Source organism: Lissotriton vulgaris, chromosome 1_1 (genome assembly GCF_964263255.1).
Source record: "Lissotriton vulgaris chromosome 1_1, aLisVul1.2, whole genome shotgun sequence".
Classification (NCBI taxonomy): Eukaryota; Metazoa; Chordata; class Amphibia; order Caudata; family Salamandridae; genus Lissotriton; species Lissotriton vulgaris.
Window position 1 is genome coordinate 733,218,957 of NC_141685.1, and position 21,732 is coordinate 733,240,688.

Genomic DNA, 21,732 nt, shown 5'->3' on the forward strand with positions numbered 1-21,732 from the left:
TCACCTCAGACCAAAAGGCAAACACACGTACACAGTCATACCACATGTAGGAAGTCTGCATTTGCCATTCCACACCGCACACAATTGAAAAATTGATTTTTAAAAAGGATTATTATGTTTCCCTTCTTCTCTTTCAACTACGACTGTTCACCAGGAGGTCAGCTTGCAGTCTTTAGAAGATAAACTTTTGGTAAGACCTTTGTTATTATGATTTTCTCTACGAACAATAGAGGAAACTAGCCTTACCAGAGAATTATACTGGATTGCCTAACCATGGATAACGTTTCATGTATTCTTGGTTAGCTTATATTAATTCATCTTTTAGTATCTTGTTTAATTTGACTATATGGTCAGACCCGGCCCAGGTGTTATCTCTAAGAAGATGATTAAGGAAACTTTTTTTTCAGTGCAGATCTGCCCGGCGAATGGTTGATGAGAGAACAAAATCGTCAGTCGCTCTTTATATGTCATTCGATCTAAAGTAGGGTGGAAATAGTTATTTATCTTGTGTTAGAAATATGCAGCACCGTTATGGTGTGGTAAGACTGATATGCGGTAGTGTGCATCATGTAGTGGCCTTCGCCAAATGTGAAGTCTTGTCCTTCTGCCATGAATCCCTGGCCATGTGATTCCCAAAGTAAGCAAAGTATGTTGCCCTTTTTGCTGTTCTGTTATTTTTATAAGAACCGTAGGTGTTTCTATCTTAAACCATTTTTTGTTCAACAGAATATTAGATCTTACAAAGCTGCCATTAAATATTTGATTGCACTAAGTGAACCGTATATGTGCTATAATGTTACCCTTTTTATTCTGAAAGCCACTGATGTAAGGAAAAGTGTTCTCTATTATGGGTCCCCGATTTTAATTCATGTTGTTTTACTTGCAATGGATTTATGTAATGGATTTTATTGAGTCATGTACTTTTATGGCTGTTTTTACTAGCCAAATAAAGTTTTATGAACCAAGCAGAACTGAACCTGTCATAGCTTGGTATAGTCTGTTGCTATATGGTATGGTATGGCACATCATTATCCCCTTGCGTGCTCCCTAGTGCTGCCGTCGGCCAACGGCCGACGGAGCCCCGCCCACCCTTTAGAACGCCCGCACCGTGGTGGAAAAACCACCGCGGTTAAGGCGTTAAATAGTATAGCAGGGTATGGTATGGGCAGACATTGCTTGGTATGGTATGGGCAGACATTGTTTAGTATGGTCAGGTATGGTATGACCGGCCATTGTCTAGTATGGTATGGAATGACCTGTCATTGCATAGTAATAATATGGTATGGTAGGACCTGTCATTGTATTGTATTTTATGGTATGGTATAGCCTATCGCTGTATGCTATGGTATGGCCTGTCATTGTATAGTATGGTATGGCTTGTCATATGCTATGATGTGGTATGGTCTGTAATTGTATAATATGGTGTAGTATTGTATTGTATTGTATTGTATGGCATGTCATTGTATTGTATAGTATGGTATGGCCTGTTATTGTGTGGTATGGTATGGTTCTCATTGTTTGGTATGGTATGGTATGTCCTATCATTTTTGTACATATGGTATTCTCTGTCGTATAGTGATACTATGATATCATATGGCATGGCCTGCCATTGTATAGTATGATATGGCCTGTATTGTATATTACATTATGATATTGTATAGTACGTTAAGGTATGATATAATTGTAGTATGGCATGGCATGATATGTAGAGTATGGTATGGCCTACCATTGTAATGTATGCTGTGGCATGGAATATAATTAGGCTTCCCTGTTTTCAGTTTCTATTTATATTTTAATTCTGGTGTGGTTTTTTCAGTGTTTTCCAGTGATTTAAAAACCTTAAAAAACAGTGGTTATCAGTCGTTACAAATTTTCATGCCATTAAAAACAATAGAAACAGTGTTTTTTCCGGTGTTTATGGAACTTGTTTTTTTTATTATTGCTTGCTTTCTGTCCTGATAGGTCATGCTAAATAGACAATGTACTCACAGTGTATATGAGGTTCAAATGAATTTTTACAGATCAAACTTATTGTAGTACACCATACAATACGTCTTTAGTGAGTCTTTGGTCATGCATGCCCGCTCTTTCCTTCCCATGTAACTTTTATCTGTGAAAAGGCCCTCTCAACACTGGCACTTGAGATGGGAATCGCCAAAACAGCCAGTACATAATTTGATAACTCTGGCCACTGACGTAGCTTTCCATGGCAATACTGGTGCACCAGAAGATTGTGATTCTCTAGGACAGGTTCTGCAACATATGCGTTGAACTGGGTGCATATGCCCTCAGAGCTATTGAAGCAGTCAAAAATGAAACCATACTTTTCACATTCAGAGAAAATTCCTGTTTACGGAAAGGATCTAGAACTTGTGCAGAGTACCACAGTGAGGCTTCAATTACTTCAATTGCCATGGCTGGTGAAGGGACATTTTCTATTCATCATTGCAAGCCATTTCTCGTGCATTGTAAAATAACATTTCCTGAATTGCTCCTCAACATTTATATGCTTACCAAGTGGCAAGCATTCTAACATGGAACATATTGCAGTGTCAGTCACTAAAAGTGTTGCCCAGCCTGCTCTCAAGGAGATGTTTAACATCTACACCATTTACATTGGAAACGTGGTAGACAAGGGTGTTTTCACAGTCTAGTTTTTTGATTATGTCCACTCCAGCAGTTATGTTTTCCTGTAAAAATCTAAGAATGCAGTAGACTGTACTTTTTTCACATCGCTATCAATATGTGACTGAAAATCCATAAATTTCTTGCCTTTTGGCATCCTCACTAAGCAAAGATTCTGTAAACGGTCGCCACATGGTTAATATAGTATTCACAGCCTCTAGGTCTGAGAATCACAAGCTAAATGACATAGTTGGAATGATGCCACACAAAGCACAAAATGAGAACTATTTGAATTTTAGTTCCCACTCATAACAAAAAAGTGCTCCAGAATCGACTGCAAAGTCAATAGCTTTCTTCATTAACTCTGAAGATTGTAAAGATGCTTTCAGTATACCATCTAGCAAGTGGCAAGGATCTCTTACAGGGAAGCACTTTAGCTCAGGTATCAATTTTGACAGGTCATCACACAACTTTTTCATAAACATAGCTGAATCAATGCAAATACAAACAATACCGCTCTAATCTTTGCTGAACTTGGTAAGAATTGTTTGCAGCAGTATCCTAAGTGACACTATTTTCCATGTTTTACAAAAGCCTGGTTTCATATTTTTGCCACTAATCCAGATGCTTGGTGAGAGCACTCTTTTCACATATACCTGTCACTATACCTTGCATTGAATGTTTAAAGCCTGGTGTCTTTGGCAATTTACCTGCTATCAATACTAACTCGCTAGAAAAGGGGGCTGATGTATCAAAGGGTTCCATCCATTCTCTGTCTGTGAGTAAATTTGATGGTACATATTGGGAAAGATTCTTATGAAACCAGCCATTGTACCAATGAGTGAAAGAATTAAACGTAGCCAAAACGGCAAATATGATTATGATACTTCCTTATTCTCTAGTTTATTAAATAACTAAATAAGACCTAAAACATGCTTCTAAACCCTGCTTCTTTAGGCCAAATACCACAAAACTGAAAAAGCAAAAGGACAAATAAACAATATTTTAGTGACATCCCTAAACAACAAAACTCAAGCAGAATAATGTTAGCCCAGTCTTTAGTGTTAGTACCTTGTATGCCTGGTGGTGGTGGTGGTAGTATAGGTGGTGGTATAGGTGGTTGTATTGCAGGTGGTGGTGGTATTGGTGGTAGTGGTATTGATGGTGGTGGTATTGCTGGGGGTGGAATTCTTGGTGGTGGTATTGGTGGTACTGGTGGTAGTGCTGGTGGTGGTAGTGCTGGTGATATTGGTGGTGGTCGTAGTGGTGGTATTAGTGTTGGTAATGGTGGTGGTGGTATTGATGGTGGTGGTGGTATTCGCTGTGGTGGTGATACTGGATTGGTAGTGGTACTGGTAGTGGTGGTGATATTGTTGGTGCTGGTATTGGTGCTGGTGGTATCGGTTGTGGTGGTATTGGTGGTAGCAGTGTTGGTACTGATGGTGGTGGTATTGGTGATAGTATTGGTGGTGTTGGTGGTACTGGTATTGTTGGTGGAATTGGAGGTGGTGGTGGTATTGGTGGTGGTATAGGTGGTGGTAGTGGTGGTGGTGGTATTGGTGGTGGTATTGATGGTGGTGTTGCTGGTGGTGGTATTAGTGATGTAGTGAAATTGGTGATGGTGGTGGTAGTGGTGGAGGTGGAATAAGTGGTGGTATGATAGGCGGTGGTGGTATTGGTGGTGGTATTGATGGTGGTATTGGTGATGGGGGTATTGGTGGTGGTAGTATTGGAGGTGGTATTGATGGTGGTATTGTAGGTGGTGTTATTGTAGGTGCGGTTGGTATTGGTGGTGGTGGTGGTATTGGTATTGGCTGTGGTGGTATTGGATTGGTGGTGGTGGTATTGGTGGTGGGGTAGTGGTATTGGTGGTGGTATTGGTGGTACTGGTTGTGGTGGTGCTGGTATTAGAGGTGATCATGGTATTGGTGATCGTGGTACAGGTAATGGTGGTATTGTTGGTGGTGGTATTGGTGATGGTGGTATTGGTGATGGTGGTATTAGATGGTGGTATTGGTGGTGCTAGTATTGGTGGTGGTGGTGGTGCTGGTATTGGTGGTGATAGTATTGGGGGTGGTGGTATTGGTGGTGGTTGTGTATTGGTGGTGGTATTGATGGTGATGGTGGTGGTATTGATGGTGGTGGTACTGGTATTGGTGCTGGTTCGGTGGTATTGGTTGGGTGGTACTGGTGGTGGTAGTATAGGTGGTGGTATTGGTGGTGGTATTGTAGGTGGTGGTGGTATTGGTGGTGGTAGTGGTATTGGTGGTGGTAGTATTGGTACTGGCGGTGGTGTGGTATTGGATTGGTGGTGGAGGTATCGGTGGTGTGATATTGGTAATGGTGGTATTGGTGGAGATGGTATTGGTGGTGGTGACATTGGTATTGGCGGTGGTATTTATATGGGTTGTGGTGGTGGTACTGGATTGGTGGTGGTGGTGGTATTGGTGGTGGTGGTGGTAGTGGTATTGGTGGTGGTGGTATTGTGGTATTGGTGGTAGTATTGGTTGTGGTGATATTGGTGATGGTGGTATTGGTGATAGAATTGGTGGTGGTAAAGGTGGTATTGAAGGCGGTGGTGGTATTGTGGTATTGGTGGTAGTATTGGTTGTGGCAGTATTGGTGGTGGTGGTATTGGTGATGGAATTGGTGGTGGTGGTTGTATTGATGGTGATGGTGGTATTGGTGGTAGTACTGGTGATGGAGCAAGTATTCGCACGTTAAGCGACTTGCTTGTATCAAGAACCTCAAATAACCTTAACTTTGTAATCAATCTGTTTGTCTTACTAATATTGCATAAATTATACTACACGGGGTGTCCCAGTGAAGCTTGCTTATGTGTTTTCTAAACGGTAATATGCTTGCCTTTAAAATGGTTGCTGCTTTGCAGGAATTTAGTCTGCGCATGCGTCGGTCATACCCATGTGATGTGACGCACTTGCAGTTCTGGTGGGAATTTGTTGCTCATGCGCAATGCACTTAAAATGGCCGCTTTGTTTTCTCATATGCTCCGAGCTTGCATTGCCGCTTTTGCAAAGCTGTTTGTTCTGCACTTACCCTAATGCTATAGTTATTATAAAGTAAGGGGTGTAGTATAGCCAATCATGGTATACAGTGGAACTCCGCCAGCTGGCAGCCGAAGCTAAGATGCTCCTGGGAATCGACCTGTTACCCAGCAAAACGAAGCTGACTTGTACCTGAATTTGTTACATTTGTATTACACTGCTGTGTACCACATTGTTCTCTGTAAAACATATGCCATGGGAAGTTAGATTTTAAGGGGTGGGTACGAAAATTGAATATTAAGCCTGAGAAAGTCTAAACTTTAGGTGGTGTGATGACTTAACCTCCTCCTTTGTCCAATCAGAATTTTGGGATTCTTTCACTTGCAACATTGGGGGGTGGTACACTGACCCGAAAACAGAATAACTAGCCTAGGTTTAGCTAGAGAAATTGCCCGACTTGTCCGAATAGCTGACCTGTCACTGACCCAAAGCACTCTATCGGTGACTGATACAGAGAGCTGCGAAGCACTCTGTCCGTATTTTCCACAGACCCAGTCGGGGTTTTGGGGAACCTTAAGTGCTGGCGAAGCACTTTGCTGGGAGATTCGAGAACCCAATCGGGGATATTGGCAGATTCCTTGCAGAGAGGGAGTAGCGCAGGCGTTGCAACCGAAGCTGCGGGTGTTGGTCGTACTCTTTGGTGAACCCGGTCCTGATCCAAATCCTGGGGTTATCCTGTCCTGACTGTCCATGAGCTGTACCTGCTCGCCTACTGGCAGCCTAAGTCCTTGAGGGTCCTTTCCCGCCTTTTTCAAACTGACCCGTGGCCAGGGTTAGTCTTCAACCTATCCTAGGTAAATATAACTGAGTGTGGGTGTTCGTTTTTCTAAACTTCCCTCCCTCCACTTTGCTGGGAGATTCGAGAACCCAATCAGGGATATTGGCAGATTCCTTGCAGAGAGGGAGTAGCGCAGGCGTTGCAACCGAAGCTGCGGGTGTTGGTCGTACTCTTTGGTGAACCCGGTCCTGATCCAAATCCTGGGGTTATCCTGTCCTGACTGTCCATGAGCTGTACCTGCTCGCCTACTGGCAGCCTAAGTCCTTGAGGGTCCTTTCCCGCCTTTTCAAACTGACCCGTGGCCAGGGTTAGTCTTCAACCTATCCTAGGTAAATATAACTGAGTGTGGGTGTTCGTTTTTCTAAACTTCCCTCCTAACGTCTCGAATAAAGCAAACTTGCCTATGTTCCTTTTCGCCCTTGTCTTTCTATAAATGAGATTTTTCACGCATTATTGTCTATTAGCATGTTCCACTTTTCTACCTACCTTTAGTCAAATGCTGAATTGTTTGCATATATAGTTTGTTCCATTCTTACCCTCCCTATAGAGAATAAGCACATCTGGATAAATCAAATTTCATAAGTTTTGTTTCCTCTGAACCGTTAGTGTATTTCAAAAGCTTACTTTGATTAGTATGTTCCTTTTCTTTCCCGCCTTTAGTAAAGTTGTGAAAGTCTGTTAATCTAAAATAGCGTGTTCCTTATTTTTCCTTCCCTTTATTTTCGATTTCTAAATGATTCTTACCTTCATTCATAGCCATACGATATTTCTAATTCTAGTTATAGACAATCTGATCTGTGTCAATCTTTGGCTCATGGCATATGATGACGATTAGATAAAGGTTTTGAAAACTTCTTGAGTCTGTGGTCATTATAATGAGTACAAACATTATTCAATTGTATATGGTATTTGTGTTGTCTGCTTCATCCACAGCTATCTCCTTGATCCAGTGTGATCTTAGGTACCTGTTTCGAGGATTGGTAAGTCAGGTACATGGAAATAGAAAAGAAGTGAAACTGAATTGCTGATAATAGTGTGTAGGTTACCTGATTAAAGTATAGTGAAAATATTATTTTGTATGGGCCCAAGTGTGCACTATTTGGTAATGAAAGTTAGTCGGTGACCTGCGCGCTCTGTCAGTAATTTTCTTGCAAGTCATAGCAAAAAGATTATCTAAGGTAATGCCAAGACTGATTAATTTAGACCAAAAGGGTTTTATAAAAGGGCGGCAAATTCATGAGACCCTCCATGAGCTATTTGCAGCAATAGATATAGCCACCTGCTAAAAACTTCCCCTTACTATAATCACCTACGACGCTGCCAAAGCGTTCGATAGAGTTAACTGGGTCTTTCTAAATGAAATCATTGAAAAATATAACCTGGGGGAAAGTGTTGCCCATATGGTAAAGGAAGTATACAAGAATCCAAGGGCTAAAATAATAGTTAATGGGAGTCTGACTAGTAATGCAAATGCTACTTACCAGTATGCATCTGTTCTTGGCATGTAGGGCTGCTGACATTCATATCTGTGCATAGATCGCCGCCTAGTGTTGGGTCCGGATGATTGCACATTGTTGTCCTGGAAGAGTCTTCGAAGTATCACGAGATAGGTGGCTCCTCCCCTGGACTACAGTGCGCATGGGCATCGACTCCATCCCCAGATTGTTTTTAGCCATTGTGGCCGAGATGGAGTGTACTTTGTGAGTGATGACCATGGCATGAAATGCATGTAAATACTGCAGCTGCTACAGGCGCCGGGGAGGAGGGCGGGCGATATGAATGTCAGCAGCCCTACATGCCAAGAACAGATGCATACTGGTAAGTAGCATTTGCAGTTCGAGGCATGTGGGCTGCTGAATTCATATCTGTGCATAGAATACATAGCTGGAGTTCTGGACTTTTTGGTTCCGTCCAGAGGTGTCAGGGAACAACACCCAAAGACCCCGGAGTTCCACCTGCCTTGGTGCACAAATGAACAGAAACACGGGCTTCTCGATGGTGGCGTCAAAGACCAAAGGTTTATTACTGCAGGGACACAGAAGTCACAGAAACTACGCATGGGCAGTAACTAGGAGCCTGTTCGAATTGTACAAAGAGGGTTGTTCCTTATATACTAAATTTTGGCCTTTAGGCGAATTCTTCACATGTTAGTACATTCCCAAACCTTTGTGTCATGAACAATAAATATTTAGCGTACACAGGAATCGTCGACAAAATCTGATGTCAAAACAGTACGAATGAGGGGTTCCCACTTTTCCATCATAATCCCATGTCAACTTTTCATTCAAGACCCGGACCGCCTCATCGTAAATTTCGTTACCTCCCCCTAATAAAGGCCCAGAAGGAAAGGAGCAGAGCCAGGTGCAGAAGATAGAAAAGCAGGATAAGGGATGTTTGTGGGTTGTAAATGGGCAAGGCTACCGGCTTCGGCCGCCTAATCGTGATCAGGACAATGGACACGAAGACCAGTTTGGCAGGACTGGCCTCGGGCAGAGGAGGCAGTCTTTGTCGAGTCATGCAGCTACAGCGTGATCTGGTTTAAGGTGCACGTGTCATGTAAGAGGTGAATCTCCGGCTAAGGCTACGTGTCCTTAATCGAAATGAAGTGATCAGAGGCTATTGCGTATGTGAGGGCAAGAAACACAAAATGGCGGCCATGATCTAAGATGGATGCCGTGGGTAGATCAGAAATGTGTTTATAAAAGGAGTGCTCTTGTTCGTAGCGTAGCGAAAACACCAGGATATACTAAATGGATCATTTGCGGTTCGCTGATACCGATATTATGTATTTCCGACAATATTGAAAACACGGGTTCAAATCGTCACGGAACCTCAGACCCTCCTTTTGCCCTTACATAGGCAATTACTCAGTCTACGTCAGAGTCTAATTCTATGCTCATCAGGTCAGTGACATGCTGTTGTATCATCATCCTTTCTCGTGCCTTTTCTCCCAACGCAGGTGGTTTCCTAAAACAAGTTGCAGTACAAAGACTACACAGAGCAGGACCACACTGGATAATCAGGCAACATGAGAATAGGAATACTAAGATGACGCCAATGACCATTAGAACCTTCCATCCCCACGTCGAGATCAGAGTCCAAAACCACTCCATGAAGGACCAGTTTCCCTTGTCTACGTGAATAGAGTCGGAAATCTTGTGTAGCTTAGAGATCGCCTCATAGACTGTTGGAGCATTATTAGGGATAAAGACACAGCAGCTCGATTGGATCATTCTACATACCCCACCTCGATCTGCAAGGATAACGTCTAGAACCATACGGTTCTGCAACGTCATGAGTCTATCCGCCTGAAGCTCAGCTGTCAAATTGCTAAGGGCACCAGCAGTTTCGGTAATAGTAGATTCAACTACCCGTGTTAGCTGACGTATGTTTCTACTATTGGCCATAGGGCCCCCAGAACGGAAGGAAGCCTTTGAAGAAGTCTCCAGCTTCCTGACCAGCAGTATCTTCCTTGCTGAAGACACCTCTCGCTACTCTGGTTCTGTGGTAATCAGATGAAGCAGTGTATGTCGGAGGCAACAATCGAGCAATATAGCATGATCCTGAAAAGTCGGCAGGCAACCATGTATAAGCTCTATCTCGACAGATGAAGTAGGTACCCCTAGCAGTAAGAAAGGCAGGGGAAGAGTTAGCCGGAAACACATAAGTCTCTACGCACTCACTCCTCCCTAGCTGAGCTCTCGGATTCCTCCCATTCCCTTGCAAACAGACCTGACCTCGGTGAGGTACGACCCAGATTGGAGTTGAGCTTTTACGCTTGCTCTCTTCTAAACTAAGGCGATACTCTGAAGTATTCCAACTTAGATACACTCGCAATTCGTCTCTAGGGTATGATGGAGTATTATTGACGTCCTTGATCATGTCAATAATTCCCTGGACTAAAGCTTTGTTGGCAGAGTTATATTTAGTGGAACGTGGTGGACGTGGAGGATAGGTTTCAAGGGCATAAGCAAAGATGGTTTGAAGGGCCTGAAATGATCCATTGTAGCTGAAAGGCAAAACCAGATAGGGAATACCTTTATCCATAGTGTGGGGTATCAAGCCACACACCCAGCAGTCTGTAGTGTTAACTGCCAGTTGGTGTTGATGCAAGAGCTGTACAAAAGTGTTGTTAATGAACTCTGAGCGTCGGGCTTGCTCATGTTCAGGAAACGAATGGAAAGAGTGTATAGAAGAAACAGTAGAAGTAGCAGGATCAAGGGGAGGTACTGTAGTAACTGGCACAAAAATCAAATTTATACTGAAGACGATTCCACCCACCAACGTTATCAAAATAATCAAGAATGTAATGGCACATTGCATCAAAAAGCATTTGCTATGAAGAATTCTATAAAGTCTGTTTCTGCGAACATAAATCACATTTTCTCGTTGCAGCGCAGGAAGCTCCATCTTCTACAATCCGCTTGCGACCACTGATGATGTGTACGTAGATGAAAATGCCTCTATCAGCCCCAGGAGTTCCCAGAACCAACAGAAAGATCGACCTTGTGTCAGACCCCTGCAAATTCAACTAGGCACACAGCCACGGCCCTACGGCTACCCAGACGGCAAGGCAATTTAAAAATAATAAAACAAATAGCAAACTTCCTGGCTGAAGGCAAAAGTTCAAAATTTAAAATATCACAATAGGCAGTTGCCTGCTTTATTTGTCCATTTTACGGTTTCGTAAATTATATCTCTGCTTCGCAGGTACTGTCTGATCAGCAAATAGCGTTTCACTAGTAGCTGTTGCAGTGTTCAAGTTCGCAGATGACAGAGTTCTTTCTGATACAGGGGACAAATGTTCAGTGTTCAAAAGAGTCTTTTCTGGAGGAGAGTCAGAGCTTGGAGTGTCAGTGATCAATTCGGCATCGCTGAAAGGGATGAATTTTGGCGTGCTTTCAAATTCGGAGGAACCAATTCCCTTTTTCACCCAGTCGTCGTAAGGAAGTGGCAAAGGCACACGCTTTACATGGGATGCATGCACCCAGTGCTTGCGTCCAGCCACACGAACCGCTGTCCTCGTTGCCAGTAGGATTTGGAAGGGGCCGACAAATCTCGGCTGAAGGTTCTTCGTCCTCGCAAAGTTTCTGATGACCACAAACTCGCCTGGTTTCAGCTGATGCCCTGGACTCTCCGGAGGCTTTGGCAAAGCATCGAAAACCTGTTGGTGAATAAGACTCAATTTAGCAGTCAAGTCGTAAAGGTAGTCTATTAACATAGGATATTCTAGAGAACAAAACTTTTTAGGCCTCGGCACAACCCAAATATTCGCCGGGCGGCCAAAAACGATTTCGTAAGGGCTAAGCCCCACTCTAGAATGTACAGTTGCTCTCGTGGATAACAAAGCCAAAGGAAGTGCGTCTGGCCAGGCTAAACCTGTGGATGCTTGTATTTTAGCTAGTTTTAGCTTAAGGGTGCCATTATAACCCTCCACTAAACCAGCAGACTGGGGATGGTTCGCACTGTGGAATTTTTGTTTCAGCCCTAGACCAGCACACACACTCTGCATAACTTTCCCTATAAACTCACTTCCGTTATCTGACCATACAATCCGTGGCATTCCATACCTAGGGAAATATTCTTTGAGAAGAATCTTGGCAGTTGATAGGGCAGTATTGTCCTTTAGTGGATATGCTTCGATCCACCTGGAGAAAGCACAAACTACCACCAGAACATACTTCAAATTATTACAGCGATCCATGTGAATGAAGTCTAACTGAATCACTTCAAAGGGGCAGGAAGGAGGAGCGAAATGACCAGCTGGAGTTGGAGTTCCCTTGCCAGGATTATGCATCAGGCATACCATACAATTTTTCACCACTCTCTCTGCACACTTACTGATCCCATCATTCTTCCAGACTGGAGCCAACATCTTACAAATTCCTTTAGAACTTATGTGCGCTACTCCATGCGCCATTGTCACCACTGCAAGCACATAGGCGTCAGGCAACATCCAACGCTGCTGTTCTGTCAAATCAATCCAACATCCATTCGAATCCAACCTGCCCGTACTTTCTCTCCATACACGTTTTTCTTCCTCAGTTGCTTCTTTCTGAATCTCTTTCACACTTTCCATAGTATCCTCACACATTCCAGAGTCAGCAATCCATCTTGCAGACGTAGCAACATACATTCTGCTCATCGTGTCTCTAGCTGTCTGTTTAGCAATTTCATCAGCAAAAGCATTCCCACGACCAACATCATCCGTGATTGCTTTATGAGCACTGCACTTTACAATCGCAACTTCAGTCGGCAAGGTTAGAGATTCCAACAAGTCGTTAACTAGCTGACCATGTTGGATCTTAGTCCCATGGGACGTAATGAAACCTCTTTCTCTCCACAAGCGGCCAAAACTATGGGCCACGCCAAATGCGTACTGACTATCTGTAAAGACATTCACTCTCTTTCCCTTAGCTAAAACACACGCTCTTGTTAGAGCTATTAATTCTGCAGCTTGGGCAGAATTCGGACTCACTCTTGCAGTCTCCACAATCGTCTTCAAAGTCGTTACTGCGTAAGCAGCAGTCACATCACCATTCTCCAATTTAAAACATGACCCGTCCACATACAGCGTGCCATCTGGATCGGATAACGGAGTATCCTTTAAGTCGATGCGTCCTTTTGTCTCTTCCTCCGTTTTAAAACAACAATCATGTGGCTCGGAATCACTCGACTCTTGATCAGTCGGCAACAGCGTTGCTGGATTCAATACATTACATCTTTTGATCTGAATATGACTCGCTAGTAATGTCAGCTCGTAACCAGATAGTCTCGCACTGGTAAGGTGTTGTGTCTTTGTTCGATTCATGAGTGTATCCACTGCATGAGGAACCATGACCACTAGCATGTTGTTCATCACCAAACCAGCAGATTGTCGAATGGAAGCCGCAGCTGCCGCTGTAGCTCTCAAACAACTAGGCAACGCTCTAGCTACCGGATCTAATGTTGATGAAAAATACGCACAAGGGCGTTGTTTATCACCGAACTTCTGTGTCAGAACACTCAACGCGCAACCTTCCCTCTCATGAACATAGAGCGTGAATGGCTTACTGTAATCAGGTGTACCCAATACAGGAGCTGAACACAAGGCTTTTCGTAATTCAGTAAAACTTTCTTGACATTCATCAGACCATGGCACCGGACTCGGAACATTTTTCCCAGTCAAAGCTACCAACGGTTTTGCTAAAAGAGAAAAATTTGGGATCCACTGTCTACAGTAAGAGGTAATACCTAAAAAGGCACGTACTTCTCTCTGCGTGCGAGGAACGCTCATCTGTATAATTGCTTTTATTCTATCTGGGGTCAACTTCCTTCCCTCCTTTGACAAGAGATGACCTAGGTAGGTCACTTCTTGGCAGCAGTATTGCATTTTCGAAGGTGATACCTTGTGATTCAAATTGGACAAATGATGCAATAACGAAATCGTAGCTGCTTTGCAAGTTTCCTTGTCATCGGCAGCCACTAGAAGATCATCTACATATTGTACTAGAGCAGAGCCAGGAGGAAGGACAAAGGAATCTAACAGGCTTTTTAATGCTTGACTGTAAATAGATGGGCTCTCACAATAGCCTTGTGGAGCGCGTTTAAATCTGAAACTGCGACCTCCTAGACAGAAGCCGAAAATATCTCTGCTTTCCTCTGCTATTGGAATGCTGAAAAAGGCATTTTTCAAGTCAATGACTGAAAACCAAGTGGCTGTAGCAGGAATCAGTGTTAACAAGGCAGTAATGTCTGGGACTACAGGAAACTGCGGGACCACAATCTTATTAACTTCTCTAAGGTCAATGACAAACCTATAAACTGGAGGCTTTGTAGGATCAGTTCGTTTCAAAATCGGTAGTACAGGACTGTTACAGACATTTCCTCTTGTTTCTTCAACCACACCTTTCTTAATCAAATCTTGCACAATCAATAAAAGTGCCCGCTCACCTTCACTAGATATTTTATATTGAGGAATTCTTGGAAATTTTACATTCGCTTTTAAAGTTACTACATATGGTGGTATTTCCAAAAGGACTACATCGTTAGGACCAGTTGCCCAAAGAGAATCAGGGAGTGAGCGTAGTTCTGGCGGGAGTGCATCCATTGACAAGTACATCGGAGAAGTGATATTTTTACCCAACGTAAGCTGTACTCCTTCCGGAGAACAGTACAATGTCGCATATAGTTGTTTTAACAAATCTAAACCAAGCAGATTTTCATTACAACCTGTCGTCAAAATCAGAGGTGCTTTCAAGTGACACGGTCCAACAGAAATAGGCAAAGGACCAGATATCGGGTTGTAAACAGGGGCGCCTGAAAAACCTACAGAAACATTTGTTGAGCCGGACAAAGGTGCGCCAGGGAGTTTCGCATGAATGATAGAACTTTTTGCGGCACCAGTATCCAACAGAAACGGTTCGACTACACCTGATGTTGCTACTGCGACATAAGGCCCACTCTGATCCACTGGAACTGATACTACTCCCTCTCTTTGTCTATGGCTGTCCTAGTACCCATTTTGCTGAAATCCCTCATCCACTTCACAATAGTCTTCAACAAGATATTGTTGAGATCTATTTTGCTGAGTAGACTGTCCATTTCGTTGATCAAAGTGATTTGAAGGACGATCATTCGTTTGTGGAGGCATAGCACCTCGTCCTCGACCTCTAGAATTTTGCACAAAACCACCACGACCTCTCTGAGCTGCTGCTGCATTATTTTGCGCTAAGATCGGACATTCATTTTTGTAGTGACCCTCTTTCTTACAGTACGCACATTGGTTCCACTGATATTGAGGCCTCGATGTACTATAGTCTGTTCTTTGATACGAACCCTGTTGCATATTAGTCTGATTCGTGCGAGGCGGATACGCCTGCTGTAAAAGAACTTTAGTCTTTAAATCCTTCGTTTTCTTCTCCGATTTCTCCTTTTCCTCTTTATCCCTGTTTTCGTAGTACTGTGCAGTCGCAAGTATTTGCGCTGTTGTGGACACAGCCCACGCACTCCCTGAATCTTTCAGTTTATTGCATAATTCAGGTAACAAATTATGCACAAATTTATCGACAAACAGTCTTTGCCCTCCTTCTGTACTCATGTCCTGACCACTATGATCTACAAAAGTCTCTTCAAACCTCGTGAAGAAGTCGGAGACACTTTCGTCTTTCTTCTGCCTGCATGCTGATAACTTGTCCCAATTAACACGCAATGCGGGCATCAGAGTCTTCATTAAATCAATTATTCTACCTGGAAGATTAGCAATTAGGGGTTCGGGTTTTGCACCACCTACTTGCTGACCATCCGCTGCAGTGATAGCTGCCCAATCACCACCTAAGGCAACTTGATGATCCTCTCTACGAATCTTAGCCCACACTGGTTGCGGAACTACGTTGCCAAACAACATATCGATGTCTGCTAAGTTCATTATACAAGCCTCAACTGTCTGTGTTAATTCCTTATAGTATCCAGCAGGATTCTTACGTGGATCTGGCAAGGCCTGCTTCACTGCTAGCACTTCAGCTCGCTTCCACGGAATGTGTATCCACACTCTCTGGAATTGCGCCGGAGCGGCTACAATACCATTATTATGATCAGCTTGCACAGCTTCGCGCCAAATTGGAGGAACCTCCCTCATTGGATATTGGCGACTTAATTTCATCTTGCTTTTCTCTAAATCTCTCGGTGAACGAAGTGATGGATCATTCCTATAACTTAAAATCAGTTCCATCGCTTCTTCTATATTATCACCCACTATCATTCCTGCAGCAAACTCTTTCTGAACCTTAATTAAGTCTTCTAAATTTGATTCAACATCGTCTTCTTCTATCTCCTCACGTAACAACGAGCACATCTCGTCAAAGACATACCGTTGCGTTGGTTCTTTCCACTGCATAAACGTGTCTAGCACATCTCTCGTACTATATCTCCTACTCTTCGAAATCCATCTGAGAGCCGTGGAATCTAAAATTCCCCGTTCCTCAGTGCTCGGAAGCTGACTACGTCTCTGAACAGAGTCGGAAGTAGGAGTCTTAATTAGGGTTTTATAGAAAGGAGACAGCATGTTAGACACAGAATCAGTGATTCTCCGACGAACAGAAAGTGGAGTCAACACACTCGCAGATGCAGAAAATACAGTAGAGGTAGGAACAGATAACGGATTAGTAGAAGTATCAAGGAAGATAGTTTGCGGGACAGTAGGTGTAAGCGAGACAGATACAGGTATAGAAGTCGGCAATCCAGGAGGAGGAGGAGCCGTAGGAACATTTACATTGACCATAGGAGGTACAGGGACCTGATTCTGAGGGACAGGAGCAGGAACACCAGGTTGTCCAGCAACCGGCAATTGAACATTCGGTAAAGGTGGAGCCGTAGCACCTTGTGCATACGGTGGAGGTGACCGTAACAAATAAGATAGCAGAGGATCGTTTTCAGAATCTTCCAGTATCTTAGCTGTTTTCGATGGCAAGGCAGGATAGCACTTGTCAATCGCTAAATTGTGCTCTCTAATGGCCACCTCTATTGCTTTCTCACACTCGTTAGCCTGCAACTGCTTAGTTGCTTGTTCTAGGGTCAACTCTTCTTGCTCCTTTTGTTCTTTCTTTAACCTTTTCATTTCTCTCTGTTTGGATTCTTTTAGCCAGTAACGGAAAGAATCAAACATTGCCGGCCGGGCTTTCTTCCTAAACAATTTCGCTTCTAAATTGTCGAGAATTTCGGGTTCAAAACTACCATGTAGTGGCCAACTAAGGACACCATCTTTCTTAGTGTAACGGACCCACACCTCATTATAAGATATAGGACCCACACCAAATTTACAATACAAGTCATATAGGGGAGTCCCAATCGGAGGAACCAGACATGAGTCCTCCAATCGTGAGTCACTGTTGCAACTAAAACAGGACAACATACAGTTTTTCCGACTTACCATTTTCAGTCCGGAACACAAAACAAACAAAACACGAAACAGATATGTGCACTCGAACCAAGAACTTAGGCCTACTAAAACGAACTGATGTATCGATACCCAAACTAAACCAAATAGATTATCGTAACTAGAACAACCAGTGATAATCTTACAAAACCAAACCAAACCAAGAACCGATCAAGGATTTTAGCAACCCTCACAAAGTAACCAGCTAGCTATCACTAAATACTTAACTGAGGCACTGAAGACGTCACCAAGGAGAAACCCGTCACGTTTCGCTGTACTAAGGACTGCACCTCGGGTCCAAGACAGGGCGACGGTCAAGGCAACGGCCCACTGCAGCCGTCCTGAACGGGAACCCTCGTGGAAGAGAACGTCGGGCCACTTTTGCGATATGCCGGGATCGATGAAGTGGGGCGCCTCCCTCAGGAATCTTCACACGAAGCTTCTCGAACTCTTCAGGCTTTTGGACCGGTACCGAATGACGTCGCCCCACGTTGGGCGCCAATTGGAGTTCTGGACTTTTTGGTTCCGTCCAGAGGTGTCAGGGAACAACACCCAAAGACCCCGGAGTTCCACCTGCCTTGGTGCACAAATGAACAGAAACACGGGCTTCTCGATGGTGGCGTCAAAGACCAAAGGTTTATTACTGCAGGGACACAGAAGTCACAGAAACTACGCATGGGCAGTAACTAGGAGCCTGTTCGAATTGTACAAAAAGGGTTGTTCCTTATATACTAAATTTTGGCCTTTAGGCGAATTCTTCACATGTTAGTACATTCCCAAACCTTTGTGTCATGAACAATAAATATTTAGCGTACACAGGAATCGTTGACAAAATCTGATGTCAAAACAGTACGAATGAGGGGTTCCCACTTTTCCATCATAATCCCATGTCAACTTTTCATTCAAGACCCGGACCGCCTCATCGTAAATTTCGTTACCTCCCCCTAATAAAGGCCCAGAAGGAAAGGAGCAGAGCCAGGTGCAGAAGATAGAAAAGCAGGATAAGGGATGTTTGTGGGTTGTAAATGGGCAAGGCTACCGGCTTCGGCCGCCTAATCGTGATCAGGACAATGGACACGAAGACCAGTTTGGCAGGACTGGCCTCGGGCAGAGGAGGCAGTCTTTGTCGAGTCATGCAGCTACAGCGTGATCTGGTTTAAGGTGCACGTGTCATGTAAGAGGTGAATCTCCGGCTAAGGCTACGTGTCCTTAATCGAAATGAAGTGATCAGAGGCTATTGCGTATGTGAGGACAAGAAACACAAAATGGCGGCCATGATCTAAGATGGATGCCGTGGGTAGATCAGAAATGTGTTTATAAAAGGAGTGCTCTTGTTCGTAGCGTAGCGAAAACACCAGGATATACTAAATGGATCATTTGCGGTTCGCTGATACCGATATTATGTATTTCCGACAATATTGAAAACACGGGTTCAAATCGTCACGGAACCTCATAGCAGTCCCTCCATTAGCGGCGGCCGCCCGTGCCTGCTGCAGCAGTTTGGAAAAGTGTCTTGAGAACAGCCTGCCCTACAGCTGCCTGCTGTTTAGAGTGCACGTCTACACAGTAATGTTTTGTAAATGTATGTGTGGTAGACCATGTGGCTGCTCTACATATGTCCTCTAAGGGAATGTTTCCAAGGAAGGCCATAGAGGCCCCCAACTTTCTGGTGGAGTGGGCTCTTGGTGGGATTGTAAGAGTACGTTTAGCTTTTGCATAACAGATCTGAATACATTTCACAATCCACCTAGCAATACCAGCCTTGGAAATAGCGTTACCTTTGTGGTGTGACGCAAAGGCAACGAAAAGCTGCTTAGTCTTTCTAAAATCTTTGGTTCTGTCAATGTAATACATTAGTGCCCTCTTGACGTCAAGGGTGTGGAGCATCCGCTCTGCCAGTGACTCAGGATTTTGGAAAAACACTGGCAACTCAATTGTTTGGTTTATGTGGAATTGAGACACAACCTTGGGTAGAAATTTAGGATGAGTGCGGAGCACTACCCTGTTAGCATGGACCTGGAAGAAAGGTTCTTGAATTGTGAGGGCCTGCAGCTCACTAACCCTCCGTAGCGATGTAATTGCTACTAGGAAAGCCACCTTCCAAGTCAAGAATTGAAGTTCGCAGGAATGTAGTGGCTCAAAGGGAGGACCCATCAGCCTTGTAAGAACCACATTGAGGTTCCATTCCGGAGCTGGAGGGGTCCGTGGTGGAATGACCCTTTTGAGTCCTTCTAGAAAAGCTTTGATAGCAGGCACCTTGAAAAGTGAAAGGTGCTGTCTATTTTGGAGGTATGCGGCCATCGCAGACAGGTGAATGCGGATAGAGGTATATGCCAAATTACACTGGTACAGATGAAACAGGTAACAGATGATGTTCTGAATGGAAGCATCTAGTGGATTGATGTTGTGGTTTGCACAATAAATGACAAAACGCTTCCATTTGGCCGCATAACAGGCTCTAGTAGTGGGCTTTCTTGCCTCCCGAATGATGTCCATGCAATTCGGAGGAAGGTTAAGGTAGCCAAACTCTAGGACTTCAGGAGCCAGATCGCCAGGTTGAGCTGTTGTGGATCTGGGTGCTGAATGTCGCCATGGCTCTGCGTCAGAAGGCTGGGTGTGAGGCGAAGCCTTTGATGCGGTACCACGGACAGTTCCAGAAACGTGGTGTACCATGGTTGGCGAGCCCACGTTGGAGCAACCAGGATGAGGGTCATCGAGTGCTGCCTGAGCTTGCGTGCCACCAGCGGTATCAGGGGTGCTGGGGGAAAGCGTACGCAAATCTGCCTGACCAGTTCATCCATATCGCATTGCCCAGCGATTGCGGGTGTGGGAACCTGGCGGCGAAGCTTTGGCATTTTGCGTTCTCCCTTGTGGCGAACAGGTCTATTTCTGGATGACCCCATGTCTGAAAGTACGGCTGGAGTACTGATGGGTGTATCTCCACTCGTGCATCTGGTGGCTGTGCCTGCTGAGCAGGTCCGCCATCTGGTTGTCCTTGCCTGGGAGGTGTTCTGCCATGAGAAAGATGTTCCTCTGAATGGCCCACTTCCACATGCTCTGAGCCAGATGAGACAGCTGTGGAGAGTGTGTCCCTCCCTGTTTCTGAATGTAGTACATGGCCGTCATGTTGTCCGTCCGGATCAACACGACTTTGTTGCACAGATGTACTTTGAACGCCTTTAAGGCCATGAAGATTGCCATCAGTTCCAACACATCGATGTGCATCTTCTTTTGCTGTAGTGTCCATAGTCCCTGCACTGTGTAGTGGAGTACATGCGCTCCCCAACCCTGGAGAGAAGCGTCCGTCGTCAGGATAATCTGTGGCACAGGCTCCTGGAACGGTCGGCCCTTGCAAAGGTTTTGTGGATTCCACCAATGCAGAGAGTTGTATGCCCGACCGCTCACCAACACTAGGTCTTTCAATTGTCCATGAGCCTGAGCCCACTGACGTGCTAAGCACTCCTGAAGCGGGCGCATATGTAGTCTCGCGTGCGGGACAATGGAGATGCAGGAGGCCATCATGCCGATCAACTGCATGAACACTCGTGCTGGAAGTGAGTGTTGAGTTCTGAATTTTTGAATCAGCGATTGAATGCTGTTGATCCTCACTGAATTTGGCTGTGCTGTAGCCACCAGAGTATTTATGGTCGCGCCCAGATACTGCCGTATGTGAGCGGGCTGGAGATGGGACTTTGGGTAATTCAGTGAGAATCCCAGATCGTGCAGAAGGTGAATGGTTTGGGACACGTGGTTGGCGCACTGTCTGTGCGACTTTGCTTGAATGAGCCAGTCGTCCAGATAGGGGTATACGTGGATGTTCTGACGTCTTAGATGCGCCGCCACTGTCGCCAGGCACTTTGTGAAGACCCTGGGCGCCGTGGTGACCCCAAAGGGCAGAACCTTGAACTGGTAGTGCTGGCCTTGAATGGTGAACCTTAGATACTTTCTGTGTGAAGGATGCAGGGGAATGTGAAAATATGCATCCTTGAGGTCCAGAGTTGCCAGGAAGTCCCCTTGCTGAAGCAGTGGGAGAACCTGTTGTAGAGTAAGCATATGAAAATGCTCTGACAGAATGTACATGTTGAGAGGTCTGAGGTCCAGGATGGGCCTGAGAGATCCGTCCTTTTTTGGCATTAGAAAGTACAGGGAGTAAACCCCTGTTCCCCTTTCCTGCAGTGGAACGAGCTCTATTGCCCCTTTTTGCAGCATGACCTGAACTTCTTGCTGCAACAAGTGCAAGTGCTCGCCGGACATAGGACGGTTTTTTGGAGGTATGTTTGGTGGGATGGAAGTGAGTTCCAGACAATAACCGTACTGAATAAGAGATTTGACCCACCTGTCCGTGGTGATGG

At 44.6% G+C, this 21,732-nt stretch overlaps 1 protein-coding gene across 1 annotated transcript in view; it reads right to left on the reverse strand.

Moving 5' to 3' along the window:
- Window positions 1-21,732, reverse strand: part of AXDND1 (axonemal dynein light chain domain containing 1) — a 570,869-nt gene that overhangs the window by 65,081 nt on the left and 484,056 nt on the right. The window lies entirely within an intron of this gene.